General features: G+C 46.0%; 1 protein-coding gene across 7 annotated transcripts in view; it reads left to right on the top strand.

Annotated features, from left to right (window-relative positions):
• ANKRD11 (ankyrin repeat domain containing 11) overlaps positions 1-24,380 on the top strand; it is a 190,788-nt gene that overhangs the window by 47,740 nt on the left and 118,668 nt on the right. The window contains exon 1 of one of the 7 annotated variants that reach the window (XM_055306994.1): positions 1,189-1,274. The exons of the other annotated variants lie outside the window; for them this stretch is intronic. The gene's annotated coding sequence lies outside the window, so the exon portion shown is untranslated. Of the gene's footprint in view, positions 1-1,188; positions 1,275-24,380 lie in introns of those variants that run through there. 7 annotated transcript variants of the gene reach the window in all.

Genomic DNA, 24,380 nt, shown 5'->3' with positions numbered 1-24,380 from the left:
TGCCTGACCTGGAGATGCTGGGTACCTGGGTGTGGACACAGACTTGACACCAGACAGCCAGAAGCCCATTGGAAGGAATAGGAGATGTGCAGGACTGTAATAGGACTCCTAGCCTGGGGTGATTTGAATGGGCTGGGCATAGAGGCTTGTTGCTCTCCTAGTGTCAAGGTAGCTAGTGAAAGAATGTCCAACCTCCATTCTTCTCTGTATCTTTCTGTGAGCTCTGCCGAGGTGGGGAGGTGGATGGGGCCAGGCATTCACCTGGAGGAAATAGGGGAGTGCTCATAGGGTTTGCTTCCAGGGAGGGGCTGAGGCACAGAACTTTGAGGGTGGAGCAAATGGTGCATTTCAGGATAGTGTCTATATATGAAAGGTTCTCATTTTCATCATAGTGGTGTTAGGATAGGGAGCTTTTTATTTTTACTTAAACACATGAAGAATTTTTTTTTTTTTTTAAGATTTTATTTATTTGACAGAGAGCGTAAGTAGGCAGAGAAGCAGGCTCCCCACTGAGCAGGGAGCCTGATCTGTGACTCAATCCCAGAACCCTGAGATGAACCTGAGCTGAAGGCTTACCTTTAACCAACTGAGTCACCCTGGTGCCCCTAAAGAATGCTATTCTGTTTAAAGAAAATATGGTATGTGTAGTGAGTACATGAGTATGGCAAAAACTTAGGAATATGGTACCCAGTTGGGTGAATTGGGCAGTCATTGGCTGGGTGGGCTAGTGCAGAGCATAGAAGAGTGGGTCTTGCCAGTTCTTTTAATTTAAGGAAATGGAATAGAAAACACTGGTGTGTCACACATACTGTATGGAAATCCCGTCTCTGAATATTTTTGATTTGCTTGGGTGTGGTGTATCCTGATCAGGGTGTGAATTGTATTTCTCACCATGGATTGTGTTTAGAAAAGTATGAGAACTCCTGGCTCAAATGACCTTGAAGGGACTTTTCACCACATCAGATTCTATTTTGCTTTATTTTTTCAGCCACTATTTATTGAATACCTAATTCATGCCAGGGCCTGGGCTAGGATGCTGGGTACAGAAGTAAACAAGACACTCAAGCCCTGCCCTTAAGGAACCTTTTGCCATAAACGAGAAAACAATTTTTATAAATCACTTATTGCTGTCATTCCCATTGATTCCAAGAGGTATGGTATTTTACAGCTCTGAAGTGGAATGTCTGATGGATGCAGGCAGCAGTCCTAAGGAGTTAGAGCTCCTGGCCCTTGCATGGTCCTGATCCTTGCTGTTCACACTGTTGTCAGCTTAGGTGAGTTATGTATGTTATTGGTACTAAAAATCTTAAGTGCAATTGATGTTCGAACGTCTTTTGAAAAATTACACTGAGATTGAACCTTGAAATGGAAAGCTCTTGTGTGCACAGTGCTTGATTCCTGTCAGTGAGATACATGGTTGGCCCTGGTCAAATGAAGGCAGTTCTGTATTTCTTTTTTTTTTTTTTTTAATTTTTATTTATTTATGATAGTCACACACACACACACAGAGAGAGAGAGAGAGAGAGAGAGAGAGAGAGAGAGAGAGAGGCAGAGGCACAGGCAGAGGGAGAAGCAGGCTCCGTGCACCAGGAGCCCGACGTGGGATTCGATCCCGGGTCTCCAGGATCGCGCCCTGGGCCAAAGGCAGGCGCTAAACCACTGCGCCACCCAGGGATCCCCGCAGTTCTGTATTTCTTGCAAAGCAACAACTGGGTGCTTTATGGAGCCTAAGAAAGGATGATCCCTGTTAACAAATGCATCTTTGCTTTATAACTGAAGAGTGCCTGTCACAGCTGGGACTGCCACCGAAGCAAGAGGAAATAGCCACTTCCTTCAGAATGGTTGAGAGAAGCAGAGGCTCATGTGACCAGCTTTCACATGACATGGCACTGTCATGGGGGAATGGTAACATTTGTATGATAGATGAAGTGTTAGGTGATGTTAGACATGTCACAGAAGTGAACATAAGGCATATAAATAAAATCTCTAAAAAAAAAGGGGGCGGGCAGCCCCGGTGGCGCAGAGGTTTCGTGCCGCCTGCAGCCCAGGGTGTGATCCTGGAGACCTGGGATCGAGTCCCACATCGGGCTCCCTGTGTGGAGCCTGTTTCTTCCTCTGCCTGTGTCTCTGCCTCTCTCTCTCTCTGTGTCTATGGATAAATAAATAAAATCTTAAAAAAAAAAAAAGTGAACATAAGGCAGAGTGATGGCCTAAGGAAAGAGTGATCACCTCAGCCCAGGGACAGTCCTCATGCATTATCAGGAAAGGAACTGCTGACATGGATTCTGTGGTGTGTATTAAGAGTTGATCACATGGACAGAATAGTGCCTAAGTGTGCAAGGGAACCAAGGGTTGAGCAGTGCAGGGAGAGGACAGTGTGGGTGACTGTTTAGGAGGTGGTAGGGGCTGCAGGGTGCCTCAGTGGGATGGTAGAGAGGCCAGAGAGCCAATTGCAGAATAATTCTCATAGTATGTACTGTTTGGTATGTAATAGGATGTTTTACATGTGAAGATGTACAACTTGTTTTGTGGTACAAGATGTAGAAAGGAGAGCCTGGCAGAGATGGCTGGTGAGGGTCCCACGGTGGCCACGAGGTGGTGGGCTTTGTCAGGAGGGTTGGCCTTAGGAAGCATACAGTCCATGGAGTCCCAGGAAGGTGTGAGGTGAGCTCCACAGGTTAGCTGTGGAGGATGGCTGAGGGCCTGCATGCAGCTTGTTTAGGAGGAAGAAGAGGCGGCACTTGTGACACAGGGTGGGGCATTACCTCAGAGTTGTAGAGAGTCCAGAGGGAACAGAGGCATGAAGAGAGATTGTGAGATTACACAAACCTCCTGTGATTTGGCTCACCACCTTTGCTCGCACCATGGTCTGCAGCTCAGTTCCTGTTGTTGGCCTTCAGAAATGCTGGCTCAGCTAGCAACATGCAGGGGATCTCCTGGGAGTGAAGACCGGGGAGTTGGCAGACCTGCAGGTGGAGGGCCACCCAAGGATGCTATCTTAGTGAAGTACAGTGAGGGGATCCACCACAAGGGTGGGAGGTGTGTTTGTTGGTGCTGGATGTATACAGGGGCTGAAGGGGGGAGGTTTGTGTCTGGATGGCTGGACATGCCCTTCATGTGGAGGTGGCACAGGCCAAGCCTGGGGGATAAGAGGGGTGACTCTTGCAGCGTCCTCATCAGTGGGGCCTGGACTGTGGGCTGGGCCTTGTGTTGAGTACTCCCATTCTTTGCTCCACGGAAGCCTAAACTGAGACCCAGCCCAGTAGGGAGAGGCTGCCATCCTTCCCATGGGTGCAGAGAGGGTGGTGGTCTACGTCAGTTTGCACTCTGAGTCTAGTGTGGGTGCTGCAGACGCATCTGTAGTATTGCCTGTCCTTCCTGTTGTGAGAAGCAGTCATGAACCTGCCGCTCGTATGGCCAGGAGGTTGCAGAGCAGGACTGTGTCTGGGTCTCCTTATCTGCTGAGGAAGCTGGGCATTGAATGGTGGAATCTCCCATGTGGAGGTGCTGTGAAGGTTCATTGAGGTCAGATTGGTAAAGCACTTCGCACCTGCCTATCACAGGGCTAGCTCTGTGTTTGTGTTACAACAGCTCTGCTGCCTTCTCTGCAGTGCCGCATCCAAATAGCCTGTTTGCCTCTTACACAAGCCGCACAGATAAGGCCTGGGATGGAATCAGCCCATGACTGTTGCCTCCCCTGAGCTGGGCCTGCTGTGGGGAGATACAGGGCTTCAGTAAGTGCATGCCTGTGCACCAATGCCTTGTCCTTTCCCTGGGAGGCCAGCGGGACTAGGTGCTTGTTGCATGGTAGATGCCATGTGACTTGAGTGGCTCATGGTCCAGCAGTGCTGTGGTGCTGTGTGTGTCCCCGTCAGCCCTGGGACCTTGCCCTCTGTGGGCTCCTTTCCTTCTGAAGATTCTTTTTTTTTTTTTAATGATAGTCACAGAGAGAGAGAGAGAGAGGCAGAGACACAGGCAGAGGGAGAAGCAGGCTCCATGCACCGGAAGCCCGACGTGGGATTCGATCCCGGGTCTCCAGGATCACGCCCTGGGCCAAAGGCAGGCGCCAAACCGCTGCGCCACCCAGGGATCCCCCTTCTGAAGATTCTGAGAGGCTCTCTGTAGGCCAGTCGCTGATGCGCTTCATGAAGACAGCACAGAATAGAGTCTGTTGATTGACTCTTCATAATTGATTTCTATTTGTAAGAGTTTTATTTGTTTTTTTTAAAAGATTTTATTTATTTATTCATGAGAGGGAGAGAGAGAGAGGCAAAGGCGAAAGAAGCAGGCTCCATGCAGGGAGCCCGACATGGGACTCTATCCCCGGTCTCCAGGATCACGCCCTGGGCTGAAGGTTGCGCTAGACCGCTGAGCCACCCAGGCCGCCCTGTTTGTAAGTTTTAAAAGTAATCTTACATACGAATAAATCCCTGAAGTGGTCCATAATAGTTTCATTTTATTTTTCCCGCTTTTGGGAGAAGAGGCAGTGGCTATAGCGTGCTTGCCAAGACCATTTGGCTCTTCTGCTGCTCTTGGTCGAATCAGATTTTAGGTGCAGTGCAGGGATGGACTGGTATTGTGGAAAGGTCTGGGCCCCTGTGGTCGGTGAAGCTGCTGATTCTGACAGCAGATCCCAGCGTGCACCCCTCCCCAAAACAGGTCCTCGGAAGAAAGAATGTATTCAGGCTCAGCTGCTTTGCTCAGCAAAGGTCTTTCATGCACTTGAGCATACTCTGGCTGTGAAACTTATTTTCTTATTGATAAATTCTTTTGCTCACAGCATTTTCTTCTTTCTTTTTTTTTAATTTAAATTCAGTTTGCCAACATACGGTATTACATTCAGGGCTCATTTCATTGTGTGCCCTCTTTAATGCCCATCACCTAGGCTCACTGCTGATGTGGAAGTTTTCAGAACAGTTTGTTGCACAGCAATATTTATCATCCTGAGTCTTTTTACTACTGTATGCAGAAGCACAAAAATTATGTAACTATTTTAGTAAAACATCCACGTGTTATTATCAATTAAAGATATTTACATATTTATGTATTTACTTTTTTTAGCAAAAGGGGCTTGGGGGAGGTGCAGAGGGGGAGGGAAGAAAATCTTAAGCAGGCTCCATGCCCAGCATGGAGCCAGAAGTGGGGCTCGATCTCATAACTCTGAGATCATGACCTGAGCTGAAATTGAATTGGAAGCTCAATTGACTGAGCCACCCAGGCCACCCCTATTGGATAAATATTTAAAATTTCCATCAACTTCTGTCCCACCCTTAATAGGTTTGAATGTTTTACTAAAACTTTGTGGTTGATCCTCAGATGTATCACCCTGTCCAGCTTGACAGGGTGCTTTGTCCTTGCACATTTCTCTTACAGGGTGGTTACACATTGGCACAGTTCTGTTCACACTCTCAGAGTGGGTTCACTCTACTCCTTTGGGCCCTTGGGGGCATCTCTCAGCACAGGTGCAGACTTACTTCTTAATGTGTCTGGGTAATAGGTCTTTGCTCTTTTCCCCTCAATTCATTCCATTTGTGTATCTTCACATGTAAAAAGGAATGTTCCCCATAAGCACTCTCCCTAATAAATTTATTTATTTCTCTTGCTTGCAAAACCTGGTTGAAAGTGCTTAACAGGCTTGGTAGCCTCTGGGTGGGGAGGGTATTGCTTAAAGAATTTTCCATGTGAGGTAGGCAGGGAGGGTGTGTGGCAGGCATTTTTCCACACCTGTGTGTTGCCTCTCACACAGGGTGGTGCTAGGGGAGGGGTGTTTGTGTGTTTTTCACCTCCTCACTGGCTGCAGGGCACCTGATGCCCTGGAATACAGGTACCTGTCTGTCTTTGCTGAGTCAGAACAGGTCTCATTTCAAATATTTCATGTTTGACACATTTCCTGGCTAGAGGAAACATTCATATTTGTCTTTCTAATGAAAGAGACAGAGAGACTGGATGTTGTGGTGAAGTGCTCCATAACAGTGGCAGCGACAGTAACAGCCAGTTGGAAGGAGTGCTGGTTACAGCTGGAGGCTGTCCAGAACAGCGCCTGGGGGGCGCTGAATGGTAGGGGTGGGGCATGTGGAGGCTGCTGGAAGCAGCTCAGGGATGTCTTGCTGTGAGCATTCCTGTTGTATTGGGAACCAGCCTGGATGTTTGTGCACATCTCCTCCTTGAGACACTTGCACACTTGTCTAGGAAGTGAGTTTTAGACATGTTAAAATATTCCTGAAAGACACAGGCCAGCTAGGTAAAAAATTGATTTGTTTTGGCTTAGAACTTAAAGGAATTGAGAGACAAAGATGGAAACAGACAAAAGCAATATGTCTGGATAAGCTGTTTCTAGAGAGAAGGTGACGGAATTTTCTTTACTTGGGATCACTTTCGAGCAAAACTCTGGGGAAATGAAGAATCTTAATCTCTTGTTAATAGGCAGCTTTTTGAGACAGAGCTTCCCAAGTGTGACCTAGATAGGTACTACTCCATCACATCCCAAAACATGTTTTTTAATTATGTCTTAAACGGTGTAGAAGATAGTGTAGAATACCGGGTGCAAGTTCTTGGTGAGGAGGGTATAGACATCACCTGGTGTGTTTCCCAAGGTGCCACACCTGTGGGTGTCACCCCTGCCTTTGCTGGGCTTTCTCCCTCCCCTCGTGTGTTAATGCTGATTTGGCTCCTGTCCTTGGTGATTCCTGCACTCGTTGGACGCACCAAGGACTCTATAGACCTGTTCGACTCTCCACATGCTGGTGAGTTAATGTTTCTTACTTTGAGGAAGTATATTTCTAGGATCTTGGTCACAACTTATCTTGATTTTGCTTCCAGTGCAAGACTTTTTACCTTTTAGACCCTTAATTTTTAGTTGTTTAACTAGAATAGATTGTTTTGAAATCTGCCAACAAATGTACTGTCAGGCTCAAATCTTGGATGACTTGAGGAAAGGTTTTTACAAAGAACCCAGGAAGGCAGCTTTCTGTGAGTGGCTATAATTGGCTGGTGCCGCTGTGGGGTCACTATGGCAACAGTAGGTTACGAAGATTGCGGCATGAGGCCTGTGTTTAATTATGCAGGGTAGGTTTCATTTTTTCAGTTCAAATTTGTACATCTTGGACTTTTTTTTTTTGAAATTGAATTTTTTTTTTTTACTGCATTTGCAATTGGATGGCAGAATATATTCTGCCCTTAGATTTGCAGGGTCTGAAAAAAAAAGTCTGTGTAATATAGTCTGTTTTGAGAATTTCTTTAGTCTCTTCAGAATGAAAATTCATTTAAATATTTTAGGGCGTTCCCCCCCCCCCCCGGGAGCTTTAGCACATACATAGTGTAGGAAACTTACTTATTATTTTAACTGTGATCTAAAATAAACTCTTCTCCTTTTGCTTCAACATACATAGGCATACCAAGATGCCTATAGCACACACATTACAACACAGTCGCAAGTGTGCCTATTATTGGGTCATGTGGATTTCTTCTCTGTTCTGGCCTGACTGGCTGGGTGCAGCTCTCAGCTCCTGGAGGAGGTTGTCCCCTTGTTCTGTCCCCTGCTGAATGGGGCCAGGACAGTGTCTGTAGCCCTCTTGGGGGCTGTGCCCACATGGCTGGGGCGGAGACTTTTTTTGGCCCTTAGTTACTACTTGGCATTGTCTGGTGGTTCTCTTGTGGCTCTACTGTTATATTTACTCCACCCCTGTGGGAACGCTGACATTTTATACGAATATATTTGTAAGATGTTCATTGTTCAGTAACAGCACGCTGAATTCTTCGCAGGAAGCCTGTTGGTTTGAATCATTGCATTGTCTGTCCCCTTGAAGAACAGAGTAAAAAGAGGCAGGGAGAATGGTGTGGGACCCAATGCTAGAAGTGAGGGGGAGACTGTTGTAGACCTTGCCCGTGGCATGCAGTCCTGCCCTCTGCAGTCTCCTCATGAGAGTAAAGTCATGGATCATGGAGTTAAAATGGTAACTGTGGCTCAGCTCCCAGACCGAGGAGAAACAAAATGCCATCTGATGTGGGTAGTGTGTTCAGAAAGCTGTGTATGGAGTGCAGTGGAGCCTTCCTTTCTGGAGGCTGGCCATCCAGTCTAGACCCTAAAAGAGTTCTGTTTGTTAGCATTTAGCTCGCAGCCAGGTCCATATGTGATCATTTAGAATGGAAACATTTTACAGAGGTCTAAGGTTTACAGAGATTTGTTTAGAACACCTTTGGTGTTGCCTGTGAACTGTGTAGGTACAGAATATAACAGGCATTTCTTTGTTGACTGTGCGGTTATATTCACAGTCTTTGTTGCTGAGGCTGTTCCCTGTATTTTTCAGTTTCATCTTAAATATCACGTATTTTCCATTAATTTTTCATGCATATGCCTAAATCCCTGTTTTACATGGAGAACTTTGTTTCTTGCTTTTTTTTTTTTTCATTTGGTGCAGTTTTTAGGCCATGTTTGATTTTATCCCCTTAGAAGTAAAACTATTAACTGAATGTTGCTGGCTTTTAAGTTTATATATACAGGCATGCTTTGTCTATTGTAGTTGGAGATACTGTGTTTGGTAGAAATTGAAGGTTTTGGCTAACCTGTGTAGAGCACGTCTACCAGTGCCATTTAAAAATTTTTTTTCCTTTTCCTTTTTTTTAATGTTTTTTTATTTTTAATTTTTATTTATGATAGTCACACACACAGAGAGAGAGAGAGGCAGAGACACAGGCAGAGGGAGAAGCAGGCTCCATGCACCGGGAGCCCGACGTGGGATTCGATCCCGGGTCTCCAGGATCGCGCCCTGGGCCAAAGGCAGGCACCAAACTGCTGTGCCACCCAGGGATCCCCTCCTTTTCCTTTTCCTTTTCCTTTTCCTTTTCCTTTTCCTTTTCCTTTTCCTTTTCCTTTTCCTTTTCCTTTTCCTTTTCCTTTCCCTTTCCCTTTCCCTTTCCCTTTCCCTTTCCCTTTCCCTTTCCCTTTTCCTTTTCCTTTCCTAGATTTTATTCATTTATTCATCAGAGACATAGGCAGAGGGAGAGGCAGTGTCCCAGAGGAGCCTGATGCGAGACTATCCTAGGACCCCAGGATCCCACCCTGAGCTGAAGGCAGATGCTCAACCACTGAGCCACTCAGGCTCCCCCTTCCTTTCAAAGATTTTATTTGAGAGAGTGAGCGAGAGAGCAGGAGCAGAGGGAGGGGCAATAGAGGAGAAGCAGACCCCCCCCCCCGCCATGTTTCTAACAGCATTTGCCCACTTGTGTCTCTGTGTCCCATTTTGAAAATTTTTGCAATATTTCAAACTTTTTCATGTTTTTTTCTTGTGATCTGTGATCAGTGGTCTTTGATCTTACTGTTGTGATTGTTTTGGGGTGCCAGAAACTGTACCCATAGAAGTTGGTGAACTTAATTGATGAATGCTGTGTGTGTTCTGACAGCTCCACCAAACCCGCCTGTCCCCCATCTCTCTGCCTCTCCTTAGGCATTCTTATTTCCTGAGACACAACAATATTGAAATTAGCCCAGTTAATAGCTACAATGGCCCCTAAGGGTTTAAGTGAGAGGAAGAATCTCCTGTGTCTCACTTTGGATAAAAAGCTAGAAATGACTAAGCCTAGTTAGAAAGGCATGTCAAAAGACAAGATGGGTCAAAAACAGCTTTTTGCACCAAACAGTTAAGTGTTGAATGCAAAGTAGAAGTTCCTGAAGGAAATTAAAATTGCCACTCTGGTGAACACACAAATGATAGGAAAGCAAAACAGCCTTATTGCTTATAGGAGAACGTTTTAGTGGTCTGGATAAAAGCTTGAATCAGCCACTACATTCCCATAAGGTAGAGCCTAGTCCAAGGCCCTGACTCTTGGGTTCCCTGAAGGTGGAGGGAGGTGAGGAAGTTGCAGATGGAGGTAAAGTTTAAACCTAGGAGAGGCTGGTTCATGAGGTCTAAGGAAAGAAGCTGTCTCTATAACATAAAAGCACATGGTGATGTAGAAGAAAGTGCATGTGCTGATGTAGAAGCTACAGCAAGTGATGTAGAAGATCCTGGGGAACATCTCTGTAACAAAAGCGCGTGGTGATGTAGAAAGTGCTGATGTAGAAGCTTCAGCAAGTGGTATAGAAGATCCTGGGGGAGATCATTGCTGAAGGTGGCTACACTGAACAGATTTCCACGGTTGACAAAATAGCCTTCTTTGGAAGAAGATACTATCTAGGATTGTCACAGCTAGAGGGGAGGTCAGTGCCTGGTTTCCAAGCTTCAGAGGACAGGCTGACTTTCTTGTGAGGGGCTAATACAGCTGGTGACTTGAAGTTGAAGCCATGCTCATTGACCATTCCCCCAAATCCTGGGGCCTTTAGGAGCTGTGCTCTATAAATGGAACAGTGAAATCTGGATGACAGCACATCTGTTTACAACATGGTTTACTGAATAGTTTAAGCCCACTGTTGAGACCTGCTGCTCAGAAAAAAAAATTCCTTTCAGAAATATTACTGCTCATTGACAGTACACCTGGTCATCCATGAGCTCTGATGGGGATGGGCAGCAAGATAAATGTTTTCATGGATTTTGAGCGATTCAAGATTTGAGTGGGGGAAGTAGCTGCAGATGTGGTGGAAACAGGAGAACTAGAATTAGAAATGGAGCCTTAAGATGGGCCCGAATTGCTGCAACCTTGTGATAAAACTTGAACGGATGAAAAGTTGCTTCTAATGAGGAAGGAAAGAAAGTGATTTCTTGAGATGGAATCTACTTCTGGTGGTGTCTCTGTGAAGATTGTTGAAATGACAGCATAGGATTTAGAATATTGAATAAACTGAGTTGATAAAGCAGCAAGGTTTGAGAGGATGGACTCCAATTTTGTAAGTTCTGTGGTGGGTAAAATGTCATAAAACAGCATTGTCTGCCACAGAGAAATCATCTGTGAAAGGAAGAGTCATTTGATGCGTTATGATAATATTCTGTTGTGAGGGGCACTTGGGTCGGAAGAGCATGCCGTGCAACTCTTGATCTCGAGGTTGTGGGTTTGGGCCCCACATTGGGAGTAGAGGTTACTAAAATAAATAATAAAAAAAATGTAATCTGTTGTGATACTTACCATTGAGATGACTAGAAAACACTCTTCCACTCGATGAGTGAAATATGAATCCTCTTGAAGGGACTGTGCCAACTTGTAGGACAGTGTCTTCCAAACTCTGCATCGTGGCCCATTAGTTCTTGGTTAAGCAATTTTTCCCTATCCTGAGGACATAAAGATAGCTTCCTGTGCTTTCTGAAAGTTATGTACTTTTGCCTTTAATCTATCCCACATTGGTTTTTGTGTATGGTATGAGATAAGGAGTGTTCACAGTTTCCCAGGTAGGTAGCAGTTGGCCAGTTGGCCAAGCCTCATCTACTGAGTAGAGTGCTCTTTGCTAGCTGACCTGCAGTGCAACCTGTCCTGAACCATGTCTCCTGCTGTGCTTGAAGTGTGTCAGGACTCTTCAGCCCATCCATCCTTGTGACACTGTCACCTGTCTTCATTATATGTTATAACTGATTGTTGCTGGTATCCAGAAATGCAGTTGCATTGTGTATATTCCTTTTACGTGTTGTGTCCAAGAACTTCTTTTTCTACAGATGAGAAAACCATAAGGATGTTACAGGCTGTAAAAATGTATGCAAGTCATTGCCAGTAAATAGAGTGGCAGGGTTAGAATTTTGGCCCCAGCCATCAGAGTCTGTGGTCTCTGGTCTTAGCTTGCTTCATGTTGACCTTCAGGAGAGTACACAAGCCACAGCACGACGGTGTAGTGGAGATTGCAGGAGGTTACAGAGGGCACAGAGGGGAAGTGAACGTACTGGAGGCATGGAGGTGTGGCCAGGACAGGGAGTTGGGGAGGCCTGGGTCTGAGTGTGTGACCTTGACACGCCAGCTGGATACACCCTTGTTGGAGATGTGTCGAGGGAGTGGGGTCTCATGAGAGATGCCAGACTTGAGGTACAAGATTTGGGGGGCTGTTTGAGGGATGGGGAGGAATGAAGAGCAGGAGGAGGAAGAGGTGCAGGTGAAGTCCACAGCATGGAGCAGGGGTGCTGCAGGAGGCCAGTGCCAGCCTTTATGGCCCTACTGGTTGTTGCAAACGTCAGAGGGAAGGAATCAGGTGTTGAAGGCAAAACTGTGTTCCATTTCTTTGGTGTATAGTTGAAAGATTTTCTGCAGCCTTTCACTTTTATTCTCTGTTGTGGGATAGATTGATAAGCATTTTCTTTAGGTCATGGAATAAGAGTTGTGTCCTGTCTCCCACTCAGTTTATAAATGGACAGTTCTTTAGGAAAAAAATAATTGACCAGTGTTTTTTATTTTTCATTTCATTTCATTTCATGTATTTATTTATGATTTTTATTTATTCATGAGAGACAGAGAGGGGAGAAGCAGGCTCCTCGCAGGGAGTCCAATGTGGGACTCGATCAAAGGACCTCAGGATCATGCCCTGAACCGAAGGCAGATGCTCAATGGCTGAGCCGCCCAGGCATCCCTATATTTTATTTTTTTCTAAAGATTTTATTTACTTAGAAGGAGAGAAAGAGAGAGTGCGCGAACGCGCACACGAGCAGGAGGAGGAACAGACTCCCCACCGAGCAGGACCCCGGGATCATGACCCCAGCTGAAGGCAGACGAAGGCAGACGCTTCACCCACTGAGCCACCCAGGCACCCCTCTAATTACTGTTTTGAAAATGGTAACATGCAAGTTGAGTTAGGTTTGGGTAGGTTTTCGTTTTGTTGTTAGTACTCTTTTCTTGGGAGTCACCTTTCAGGAGATTGGGGGCAAGAACTCAGTTTACCCACTATTACCATCTTTGGTTTAAATGAAATTACTTTGAGCTTCCCCACTTTCCATTCCTCTCCTCCCCATCTCTTTTAAGATATGATTAATAAGGGACATCTGGGTGGCTTGGCGGTTGAGCGTCTGCCTTTGGCTCAGGGCGTGATCCGAGATTGAGTACCACATCGGGCTCCCTGCATGGAGCCTGCCTCTTCCTCTGCCTCTGCCTCTCTCTCTCTCTCTCTCTGTCTCATGAAGAAATAAAATCTTAAAAAAAAAAGATTTGATTAATAAATGTGCATTACATTCAGAATTTTGTTCAGTTAGTCCACCTAAGGGTAAAACATAACTTCTTTTTAAAGGAGTACTGTTGTTTAACTCTTATTTTGGGATGTCACAATTGACAATTTGCTAATTACTTAAGATAATTATAATCATTTCATTGAAACAAATATGTGGTCAGTGTTGTCTCATTTGCAAGTATCCTACACTTAGTTGTCAGTGTTGAAAATAATTCTTTGTTCTACTTCTGAAGGGAGTCCACTGATAGAAATACTCTGATGGTAGTAGCTCTAGAAAGAAGGCTTGGGCTGCCCTGAAGCTCATGCATCTGGGTCTCAATTTCAGTCCCTCCCTTTCAGCTGCTTTAGTTTTAGACTCTTGCTCCATGACTGTCTTGCTCTGTTCTCTCTTAACACCCAAGGCAGCCATTATCTGAGGCTCCTGTTTATTTTATTTTATTTTTTTTTATATTTTTTTTATTTTTATTTATCTACGATAGTCACACACACACACACACACACACAGAGAGAGAGGCAGAGACACAGGCAGAGGGAGAAGCAGGCTCCATGCACCGGTAGCCCGACGTGGGATTCGATCCCGGGTCTCCAGGATCGCGCCCTGAGCCAAAGGCAGGCGCCAAACCGCTGCGCCACCCAGGGATCCCTGAGGCTCCTGTTTAATACTTACTGTTAGAAAGCTGTATCTTTTTCTTTTTTCTTTTTTTAATATTTTATTTATTTATTCATGAGAGACACAGAGAGAGGCAGAGACACAGGAAGAGGGAGAAGCAGGCTCCATGCAGGGAGCCTGATGCAGGACTTGATCCCAAGATCCCTGGATCATGCCCTGGGCCGAAGGCAGATGCTCAACCACTGAGCCACCCAGGTGCTGCCCCGCTGTATCTTTTTCTATTGAAATTTCTCTTGTTAATGAGGATTTATCTAACAGGGAAGAAACTTGAATTTTCATGTTTTAATAGAAGAAAAATTTACTTTTCAAAATGGAAAATTTCCTCCTTTGCTTTCGGTGTCTCCTGTTTATTTGGTGGGAGGGTATGTGTGGATGTGCCAGTGTCTCTCTGCTTGGCAGCAAAACACATCATTGTAACAGTTTAGCTGTGTTAGAACACAGTTGTCCTTCAGGAAATTTGAGGAGATTTGTACATGAAGAGCATTGCTAGTGTATTGAATTAAATACAGAAATTGAAAAAAAAAAAGAAATTGAAGGGAGACAGACACATTATTCCTTGAACTGACAGCACTGAAAGCATGTTGGTTTTTGGAAGGGGTGATGAACTGTGGGTTGGTTGGTGGCCGCTGGGCTCTCAGCAGATGTCCTGTCTTGAACATGAATCGGCACACTTTGTGCACACCTGAGAGTTTACCTGCACCTCCCCTGCAGCTCCTTCATTCTTGCACATTGCTGCAGTCTTCAGGATGAGGACCCCCCCAAGCCCAGGTAGATAACTCACACATTAATGATCACCAGAATCTGGAAGATTTTTGATTCTACTCCTCAGAAATCATGTATGTGGTGCAGCCGTATGAGTCTGATTTTGCCTGTTCACGTTCCGACCTTGAATACAGAAGGGTTTGATCCTGTCCTGCTGAGCAGATTTGGGCTGAGGAGACCTCTGTCATGGGATTTGGGGGGCAGCCTGGTCAGTAGACCAGCAGCCTGTGCCTTCACATTGTCATGTGAACCTGCAGGCACCCCGCTGGGGGAATGCTGCCCCCCTCCTACGCCCTGCTACTCCTGTCTTACAGGACTTCTGTGGGATCTTGTCATTTCTCTGGCCTCTTCCTCAAACAAGGCCTCTTCAACTTATTTTGGAGGGAAGGGTAACAAGAATTCTCAAGTTTAAGGAACAGTGTTTTCTGGTGATTTTTTCCACAACTGCATAATTGGGGGTTTGGATCAGAAAGTGGGATGAGATCAGTGATTATGTATTAGATGTACTTGGGATACATTTCACAAAAATAACATTTTACCATCCTCACCCCTGGGCACATGGACTGAAGCATCTCTGGGGTGGAGACACATAGGAGACAAATAATGGTGGTTTCTGTCTTTGGGACTTAGCAAACGCCTCCTCTGCAGCTGCATTCTGCCTCGGCTGCCTGTTGGCCTGTTTGAAGTTTGGGCTGTTGGTTTCCATCTAGTGGGTAGGACAGGGCAGTGGGGGTCTTAAATCCTGGGAAGCTTATGTGTTTGGAGGCCAGGTCCTGTGTGGGTCTCTCCCCTCAGCCACTGTGGGTGGAGGAAAAAGAGCCATGGAGTGGTGCTGCCCCGGATGTAGCCCGTTCATTTATGGGGCTCTTTCCCCAGTTTGTTCCTGTGCTGTCCTTGCAGGCTGAGCACCTGCCCACCTCACGTGTCTCTCTTTCCCTCGTGACTCCTTGAGGGGGCTCTGAATTTGAGAGCTTCATCTCGCTTGAACTGGAACTAGTGAGTTGTATTTCTTTTCCATTTAGTAGTAATATATTTTGAGAGCTTTGTAGGTAGCAGTAGGGTGGAGGGAACCTTGCACACAGAGGTGTTTCTGCACTGTCAGGAAGTGGTAACTCTGGAAAGGAGAAGATGGAGACTTATAGAAGCGAACTGATTTATAGATGATGCAGAATCAGAGAACTCTGAGGAACCAGCTGTGTCAGGATGAATTATCTGGATGTCGGGGTGACCAGGCATGGCCACTCACTCAGCTGGATCTTACAGTGAAATGTTCTGGATGGGAAGCCTTCTTCCTTTTTGTGTTCTTAATTTCTCATTGATTTTGTCTGTCAACTGTGTTTATTTGAGATGAATTTTCATATGTGTCAAAGAATGTGTGTGAGCTGCCTGGAATGGGCACAGATTCTGATGCAAAGGGTAGAAGCCTGTTGTGGCCCTGCTCCCCTGGGAGGCAGTCTTGCTTCCAGCTTAACAGTTTACCAGCAGGTTATGTGTCCTGAGAGCTCTGAAGGCAGGCTTTCCTCTACAGTGGGTCTTGGGTTTGTGTATGTGCTGTGAGACCTGGGTGTAGTATTGGGTCTCAGTGCTTAATGGTCATGCTGCAGCATGAATGGGAGGGGCATTTGGGGAAGGTTTCCTAGGATGGCAGCATGATATAAAAAGCTGGAACAGTACCTGTCCACTCTAGGAAAGCTGGAGAATACTGGCAATGTCAGGAAGTCAGGACTAAGGTATGATGCCGAGGGATAAACAGGGACTTGCCCAGGTGCAGAGGGGAGGAGGGAGCTTCCTCTGAGTGAAACACTTTGTTTTCCAGAAACTGGGAGGTGTTTGAAATTGCTGAGGAGGCAGCCCAGGACAACATCATTCAAAGCATGTGTTCCTGTGGCTTTCCATTAGCGGGTTGCCACACTGATGGGTTGTGAGATCTACTTGGTGGGCGGCACCCACTTTAAAAATCAGCCACAACCAACAGGCAGCCTAGGATGTAGTAGAAAACACTGGGGTGCTTTGCACAGAATGAGGGCAGTGTTGTCTTGGGAAGCCTTACCTTCACTTGTGTATTTGCATATGTGTGTGTCTTGGATCATGATGTAAAATATCTCTTACTCTGGGTTTGAAATTTGAACAGTAGCATAGTCCTTGTTAGCCCAGTCCCTCTACCCCATACCACGCTCGAGAGATGAGAATCAGACAGGCCAAGTTCACTTCTCAGCAATATGGTGAATGGATTGGTTGGTGTGTTTGATTGGAGGTAGAGATAATGAAGTCATGATAACATAAGTGAAAAAATAATGGAGATTCTGCTCATTTAGGAGGAGTTAGGGCAGTAAGGAGGAGAGTGTGTTCAGAACCTGGAATTGACAGAACTTGTCAGATGGCTTTTGATCATGAGAGAGAAAGGGACAACAGGTTTCTGGCTTGGAGGATTTCTAGACAATGGTACTCTAAACCAGGGCAGAAAATACAGCAGTCACAATCAAGGTAGAGGTCCACGTGTGCAAGGTATGTGTGGCTGCAGGTGTGTCTCTTACATAGTTGGACTTTGTGAGTACACTGGGGAACTCTGAGTTGGAGAAATGGGAGGGATCTAACAGCATGGTTATTAGAGGCAGATAAGATTGCCCAGAGAGAGCATGTAGGAAATGCCATTTAAGGAGCAAGTGGAGGAGGGAGATCTAGCTTGTGGAACAAAGTGGAAGTAGAGTCAGCAAGAGAAGCTAAGGCTGTCTGAGAGAACCCTGGGGAAGGGGGTCAGTGGTAGGGTGATGCTGCTGAGAGGCTGGGTGGGGTTAGCATCAGCTACATTCTGGAGTAGATGGAGGATGAACAGAACCTGGCCTGGGTGTTGAAGGTGTGAGTGAGGTCCTCATAAGTGCCGGCATGATGTCAATTATTTCAGGTTGTGGAGGACTCTCTCCAGGAGCTGTGAAGGCATGGCAGGTGCCTGGTGTGTGTGATAGCACTACAGCCCCAAGTGTGATCCTAATTTTGAGGCATATGATTCAGACTTTCAGAACCTGATTTCTTACCCCTTCCTGTTACGGGAGGGTTGTCATGAGGGTTAGTGAGGTGCTCAGGAGACATCACAGAGGTTAGTGGTGGGGACCTGCAGGGGCTGGTTGGGGCCACCATCCTGTGCCACAACCTTTCCAGACCTTGAAATGCCTCAGAGCTCATGCAGACAACACAGAAGTGCAGCTGTCTGTGGGGTCGCATGTCCTCCGGCCAGCTTGCTTTTGTCTTCTGTACTTCATTGTTGCTACTTGAGAATTTGTAAACAGTTCCTAACCAGGAAGCAGACTTAGAGTGGGGGTTCCTGGAATTAGAGATTGTGTTGAAGGTGACATGAACTCTGCAGGCCAGGAAGGCTTTGCTGAAAGCCTCCGATGGGGCTCTAAGGACTTGCTGGTGTGTGGCTTCTTGTTGCTGTTCCTCACCCACTCCCAGCAGGCGCAGGGCCTCCATTTGTGATGGGAGAGAAAGTCGAGGTGCGTAAGTACAGTCATCACAAACTAACAGGATGGTTTCCAGGGAGGAATTGGAAAAGATATATAAAGAGTAAATTCCCTTTTGTTTGTTTTAAGAAAGCAACTGAGTTGGTTCTGGGGATATTCCTTTCATTCCTGTTGGCTGGGCATCAGGAGATATACTGCTTCAAGGTACTGGACATACCCCACAGGGCTGGGTGGGGTAGGGCTTGCAGTGCAGAGCACCTGATAATAAGTCATTTGTCCCACACACACTTCCTGAGCTTTGTCCCCTTGACAGGACACACTCAGCAGAATGCTGGAATGTCACAGCTCAGACTTGCCTGCTTCTTTCTGCTTCAGTTCTTGGGGGCTGGAAGTCCTTCTTTACCGCCCTCCCCCCTTACGTTGTTTCATTTTGTATTATTTTATTTTTTTTTAAGATTTTTTATTTATTCATTTATGATAGAGAGACAGACAGACAGACAGACAGGCAGAGGGAGAGAAGCAGGCTCCATGCCGGGAGCCCGACATGGGACTCGATCCCGGGACTCCAGGATCGTGCCCTGGGCCAAAGGCAGGCGCCAAACCGCTGAGCCACCCAGGGATCCCCTTAATTGCATTTTAGAGGTTAAACTGTACAAAGTACTGCTGTGGGCTCATATTCTCAATGAAAAGAGTACATTTAGGGGAAAGGGCGTATTTTTAAAAAGATTTTAAGTAATCTGTATACCCAGCGTGCCACTAGAACTCATAACCCGGAGATCAAGAGTGGCATGCTCTACCTTCTGATCTAGCCAGGCACCCTGAAAGGGGTGTATTCTTAAGGGAAACAATGTTATGTTTCACGCTGAGGAATCTTAAACTTTTATACTTTAAATTGGTTTAGGGATTCTCAAATCTTAATCTCCTTGTTTTATAGGGTGATAGTCTGAGGGATGTTTCTCTAGTACTTGAAAAATCACCCTTTTAGGGAAAAAAAAAAGACCCTGGAAAACTTTTGTAGTTCTGTGAGTTGCAGTAGATAGGATGTTGAAAGGAAAGCATTTATAATTCTGTCAGAATCTGTCAATCTCTTTGGGGAGTGCTGCCATTTTAACATTAGGTCCTGGGGTCATGAACATGGGATTTTTTTCCTCTTATGTAGATCTTCTTGAGTTTCTTTCAGCAGCATGTTGTAGTTTTCAATGTGCAAGTTTTCCACCTCTTTCGGTTAAATGTATCCGTAAATACTTCATTCTTTTTGATGTTGTTGTAAATGGTGTTGCCCTATTTCCTTTTTAGATTTTTCATTGATAGTGATTAGAAATACAGCCAAATTTTGTATATTGATCTTATATCCTGTAACCTTGCTTGCTTTGCTCATATATTTGCTCCAACAGTGTCTTGTATATCCTTTAGGTTATATATTCCTTTTTCAAAGTGAGTTTTCTAGCTGGACAGCCTTGTTGAGTTCAAGCTTATGCTGTGTCTGCTGGAGGGTGGCTTTGGGTTTCCCATCTGTGTACCTGGTGTGGTTGGCTCGTCTCTTCTCTTAAGCTCTGTCACTGCAAAGAGCACTTGTGTGGAATAAGGGGAGCTCTGTCTGATTCTGAGTTGCTGTTTAACAGAAGGGAGACTGGTACCCAGTGTCCTGTAGTCTGTCCTCAGGTTGTTCATTTTGTAGCAATAGAGCAGATAAGTGTTGTGTGAGATTGCAAATAAATCAGCAATCGTTTTGTTGGAGCTTCACACCAATGAAGTGGAACAGTAACCGCCCTGATTCCTGTTATCTTTGTATTTCCAATGCCCCTGGCCCCATCATAAAACGGTGAGGTCAGCAGTGCATTCCAAAAGACGAGCAGATAACAGCATATTCATGTTTCTTTTGAGTTTTGCCCTTAGAGCATGATGCTGATTTGAAATTCCATGACTTTGCTAAGAGCTGGAGGTACTGGTACTATTTCCTGATGTAGACCCTCAGAAAAGTTGTTCCATGCCCTTGTTAATCAGGATTTCAACGTGTGTGTGTGTGCACACATGTGTGCATCGTCTTGAGGGGGCTGAGGAGCCTGTGGACTTGCTCTTGAGAGTCAGCACTGGGTGGTGGGTTGGTGGTGGAATCTGGATTACTTCTGCCGGGGATGAGACAGCTAGTTTGGCCCACCCCAGCCGTGTCCATGTGCTGTGGTTGTGAGGGGCCTGTTTTCAAGGCATGTTCCCAGCACTTTCTCTGGTTTGATTTCACGCTTCTATCCTCCTGATTTTCAAGAATTTCCCAGTCTCTGGTCTACAGAATTTCCCTTTTCTGATTTCCTTTATGGCTTTGTACCTGTTTATTTAAAAAACTCATTTTCTGTCATTTCCTTGGATTTGGCAGTGTGAGCTTCAGACTGTTCTCCCTGGACCTTGGTGAGTTGGGATGTGGTGTTGATTACTGCCTGCACCGTTGTCCAGAGTGGAGGGCGTGGGGGCAAACCACCTGCTTTGTTTGCATTCTGCATTGATTCACTTTGCACTTTCTTCTGATAAGGGATGTAAAGAGAATTGTCCTGGGACGTCAGTTTTTTTCTGTTTCTTTCTTCCCTTGTTCTGCATCTGAACTGAAGACAGAAGCTCTGTGAGGGGCATTCCTTTTCCTAGTGGTGTCTTGGCCAACCTTACCTTTGTATCTGCCATCTGCTAAGTGCTTTCATTCCTTTGAGCTGGCTCTGACTACCAATCTAGCAAATAAGGCAGTAACAAATAGTACCCATCCTAAAGCAAAAAATCCTAGTGGTCCCCCTGCTTGTTTCCTGGAAGGCAGTCAAGGCCAGGCCGATAGCCCCAACCTGAGATGGCAGGTGGCGCTGGCCCCACAGCAGAGTGAAGCGGGACAAGCCATCAGGGGAGTATGTTGGTAGCTCTGAGTATAGGTAGAATTCAGTTTGTGCTACCTGCCCTGAAGGAGAAGTTTAAAATAGGTAAGGCCAGATCTGAGGGTTCAGTGTCCTACTTAAGTTCTCCAACGTTACATTTTAAGAATGTAATGAATTTTTTTTGGTAAAGATATTATTTATGTATTTTAGAGAGAGAGAGAGAGAGAGAGAGAGAGAACGAGCATGAAGAGAGTGAGGGGCAGAGGGACGAGTAGACTTCCTGCTGAGTGCAGAGTCTGACTCTGGGGCTGAATCCCAAGACCTCAAGATCATGTTCTAAGCTGAAGTCAGATGCTTCCCCAACTAAGCCACTCAGGTTACCCCCATTTTAAGAAGATTTTTTTAACCTATAAGGAGAACTCCATGTGCCTTTTATTTTTATTTTTTTTAATTTTTTTTAAAATTTTTATTTATTTATGATAGTCACAGAGAGATAGAGAGAGGCAGAGACATAGGCAGAGGGAGAAGCAGGTTCCATGCACCGGGAGCCCGATGTGGGATTCGATCCCGGGTTTCCAGGATCGCGCCCTGGGCCAAAGGGCAAGCGCCAAACCGCTGCGCCACCCAGGGATCCCTCCATGTGCCTTTTAATTCATGTGTCCAACTTCAGGGACAGTGACTGGCTCTGGAGCCAGTGCTGGCCCCACCGTTTCACATGGGACCCCTTGTGGGGCCTCAGACCTCTCACCTATAGCCTTGGTTATAAGGATCTCTAGGGAGTTGTGAGGTTTAAGTGAACTGAGCTAATACTAGGTCAGACCATATGAAATGGCCAATCTTAGACTTAAAAAAAAATTGAGATCATTGAAGATTCATAATGCTGTAAGAAAATACAGAGCGATCCCTTGTATGCTTTGCCTGGTTTCTTTCCTGGTAACATTTTCAGAACTGCAGTATGCTGTCACAGCCAAGACGTTACAGGGACATGGTCCACAGGTCTGAGACGCCCCCGTTTTCCTGGATGGTGGATGCACATCGCCACCAGGGATCCTCCTGCTCTCCATTTATAACCACACCTGCCTGCAATCCTGGCAACCTCTGATCTGTCCTTCCCTTCTAGAGTTTTGTCACCTGAGAATGTCCTATAAATGGAGCTGTGTGAATGTAACCTGCGGGGAGTGTCTGTCTGTCTTTGCTCCGCATGGTTCTGTCTGTCCATGTCTGTCCAAGTCATTGCTGTGTGTCAGTAGCTCTTTCCTTCTCATTGCTGTGTACCTGTGTACCATTCTGTGCTGTGCGTGGACCACACTTTAACCCTTCACCCACTGAAGGACATCTGGGCTGACTCTAGATTTTGGTAGTTACGAATAAAACTGCTGTGAACACTTTGGGGAGATTTTGTTGGGCCGTATTTGACCCCCAGAGATGGTGGTCCTGAATAGCTCAATATGCTCCCCAGAAGGCACTTGAGGGCTCAACTGTGAGTGCAGCAGGACATTGCCATCTCTGTGAATGTGTTTGAATCAACCTGGAAAGTGTATACTTAATAGGAAAGCCACAGCACCGCATAGGTCCCTGAAGAGCCAGCCTGTGCTCCCCTGCTCACAGCCGTTCATGGGAGGAGCACGCTGCTGCTTGTCTGTGCACAGCAGGCAAGGAAGATAATAGGAACCCACCAGGTCCTGCGGCTCTTTAGGGGTGAGCAGCACCCAGGACTCTGGCATCATTAAGTTGTTCAATCAACCAGGGCATGTGGGTGCTTGCTCTGTACTGGTTTGAGTTTACACTCTCCCGTTCAACCTGAGGTCTACATGGACTGTGGTTGATGGTGTGTTGATTGTGTTTTAATCCCGTGGGCTAAGGCCTGTGCAGTAAGATGATGCCTTTGCTGATTTGGATTCCTGGGCATTTAGGACATTTGGAAAGGTGGTAAAGGGAGGGGGCTGAAGAGCTTTCGGCAGTGTGCAGTACTTTAAATCCAGAATGAAAATCAGTAATTTGAAGAAAGGCTGTGTGGGCCAACTGAAGAAAGCGGGATTACTTTGGTATTGGTTGGATTGTATCAACATAGGTTTAAAAAAAATTGATCATCTTATGCTAATCAGAAATAATGGTTAGTAATTATAGGTCTTTCATTGATAAAAATTGAAGCAAATTAAATATAGTTTATGTTAAGTAAAATTTTCCAAAACTTGGGGTTACCTTGGAGGAGAGAAGGATGACTCTCTGTGGTAAAAGCATTTAGTAATTTTGGACTCAGAGAAAACTCCTGAAGTAGTAAAATCTGTCCAGGGTCCTTACAAGTTATGACTCTGTGCTGGGGACAGTGATGTAATCCCTGGTTCTTCAGAGGCAGCTTGTCTCTCGTCCCGTAGCAGAGAAAGGAAAGCTGGCCAGTGTGATGCAGAGGCAAGAGGAAGTCTGGTTAATGTGAATAGCACAGTATTTCTTGATTGTGTGTGTGAGTGTGTGTGTGTGTGTGTGTGTGTGTGTGTGTGTGTATGGCTCTAAATACTATCTATCTACCAGTTAATTAACATACCGTTTACTATTTTCAGATGTAGAACTCAGTGATTCCTTGATCCGTATATCACCCAGTACTCCTCACAACCAGTGTTCTCCCTTCATCCCCATCGTCTGTCCGTCCATTGTGCTCCCCACCCCACCTCGACACCGTTAGTAGGTTCTCTACAGTTAAGACTCTTTTTTTTTTTTTTTTTATGACAGTCACAGAGAGAGAGAGAGAGAGGCAGAGACACAGGCAGAAGGAGAAGCAGGCTCCATGCACCGGGAGCCTGACGTGGGACCCGATCCCGGGTCTCCAGGATCGTGCCCCGGGCCAAAGACAGGCGCCAAACCACTGCGCCACCCAGGGATCCCTACAGTTAAGACTCTTACTGTTGGTCTGCCTCCATCTTTTTACCCCCCCCCCCCATGATTATTTTGTTTAGTTTCTTAAATTCCACATATGAATGAAATTGTATGGCATTTGTCTTTCTCTGACTGACTTACTTCACTCAGCGTAATGCCCTCTAGCTCCATCACGAGAGCACATGAACAAGGGGGCCGCAATGGGAGAGGGAGATGCAAACTCCCACTGGGCTCCGTCCCAGGACCCGGACCGGTACCTGAGCCAGAGGCAGACACTTACCTGACTGACCACCCATGTGCTCTGCAAGGTTTTGTTTTTCCGTGTTTTTTTATTTTTATTTTTTAATTTTTTAAAAAATGTTTTACTTATTTATTCATGAGAGACAGAGAGAAAGAGGGAGAGGCAGAGAGAGACACAGGCAGAGGGAGGAGCAGGCCCCACGTAGGGACCCCGACATGGGACTCGATCCCAGGTCTCCAGGATCACACCCTGGGCCGAAGGCAGGCGCTAAACCTCTGAGCCACCCAGGGATCCCCATCTGTGGTTTTTTAAAAAGCTTTTTCTTGGGCAGCCCAGTGGCTCAGCGGTTTAGCGCAGCCTTCAGCCCAGAGTGTGATCCTGGAGACCCGGGATCGAGTCCCATGTCGGGCTCCCTGCATGGAGCCTGCTTCTCCTTCTGCCCGCCCGCCCTCCCCCCCCCCCT

The sequence above is a fragment of the Nyctereutes procyonoides genome, unplaced genomic scaffold (genome assembly GCF_905146905.1).
Source record: "Nyctereutes procyonoides isolate TBG_1078 unplaced genomic scaffold, NYPRO_anot_genome, whole genome shotgun sequence".
In the NCBI taxonomy this organism is placed as follows: Eukaryota; Metazoa; Chordata; class Mammalia; order Carnivora; family Canidae; genus Nyctereutes; species Nyctereutes procyonoides.
The sequence above is the reverse complement of the archived record's forward strand: the minus strand, read 5'-3'. Positions and strand labels throughout refer to the sequence as shown.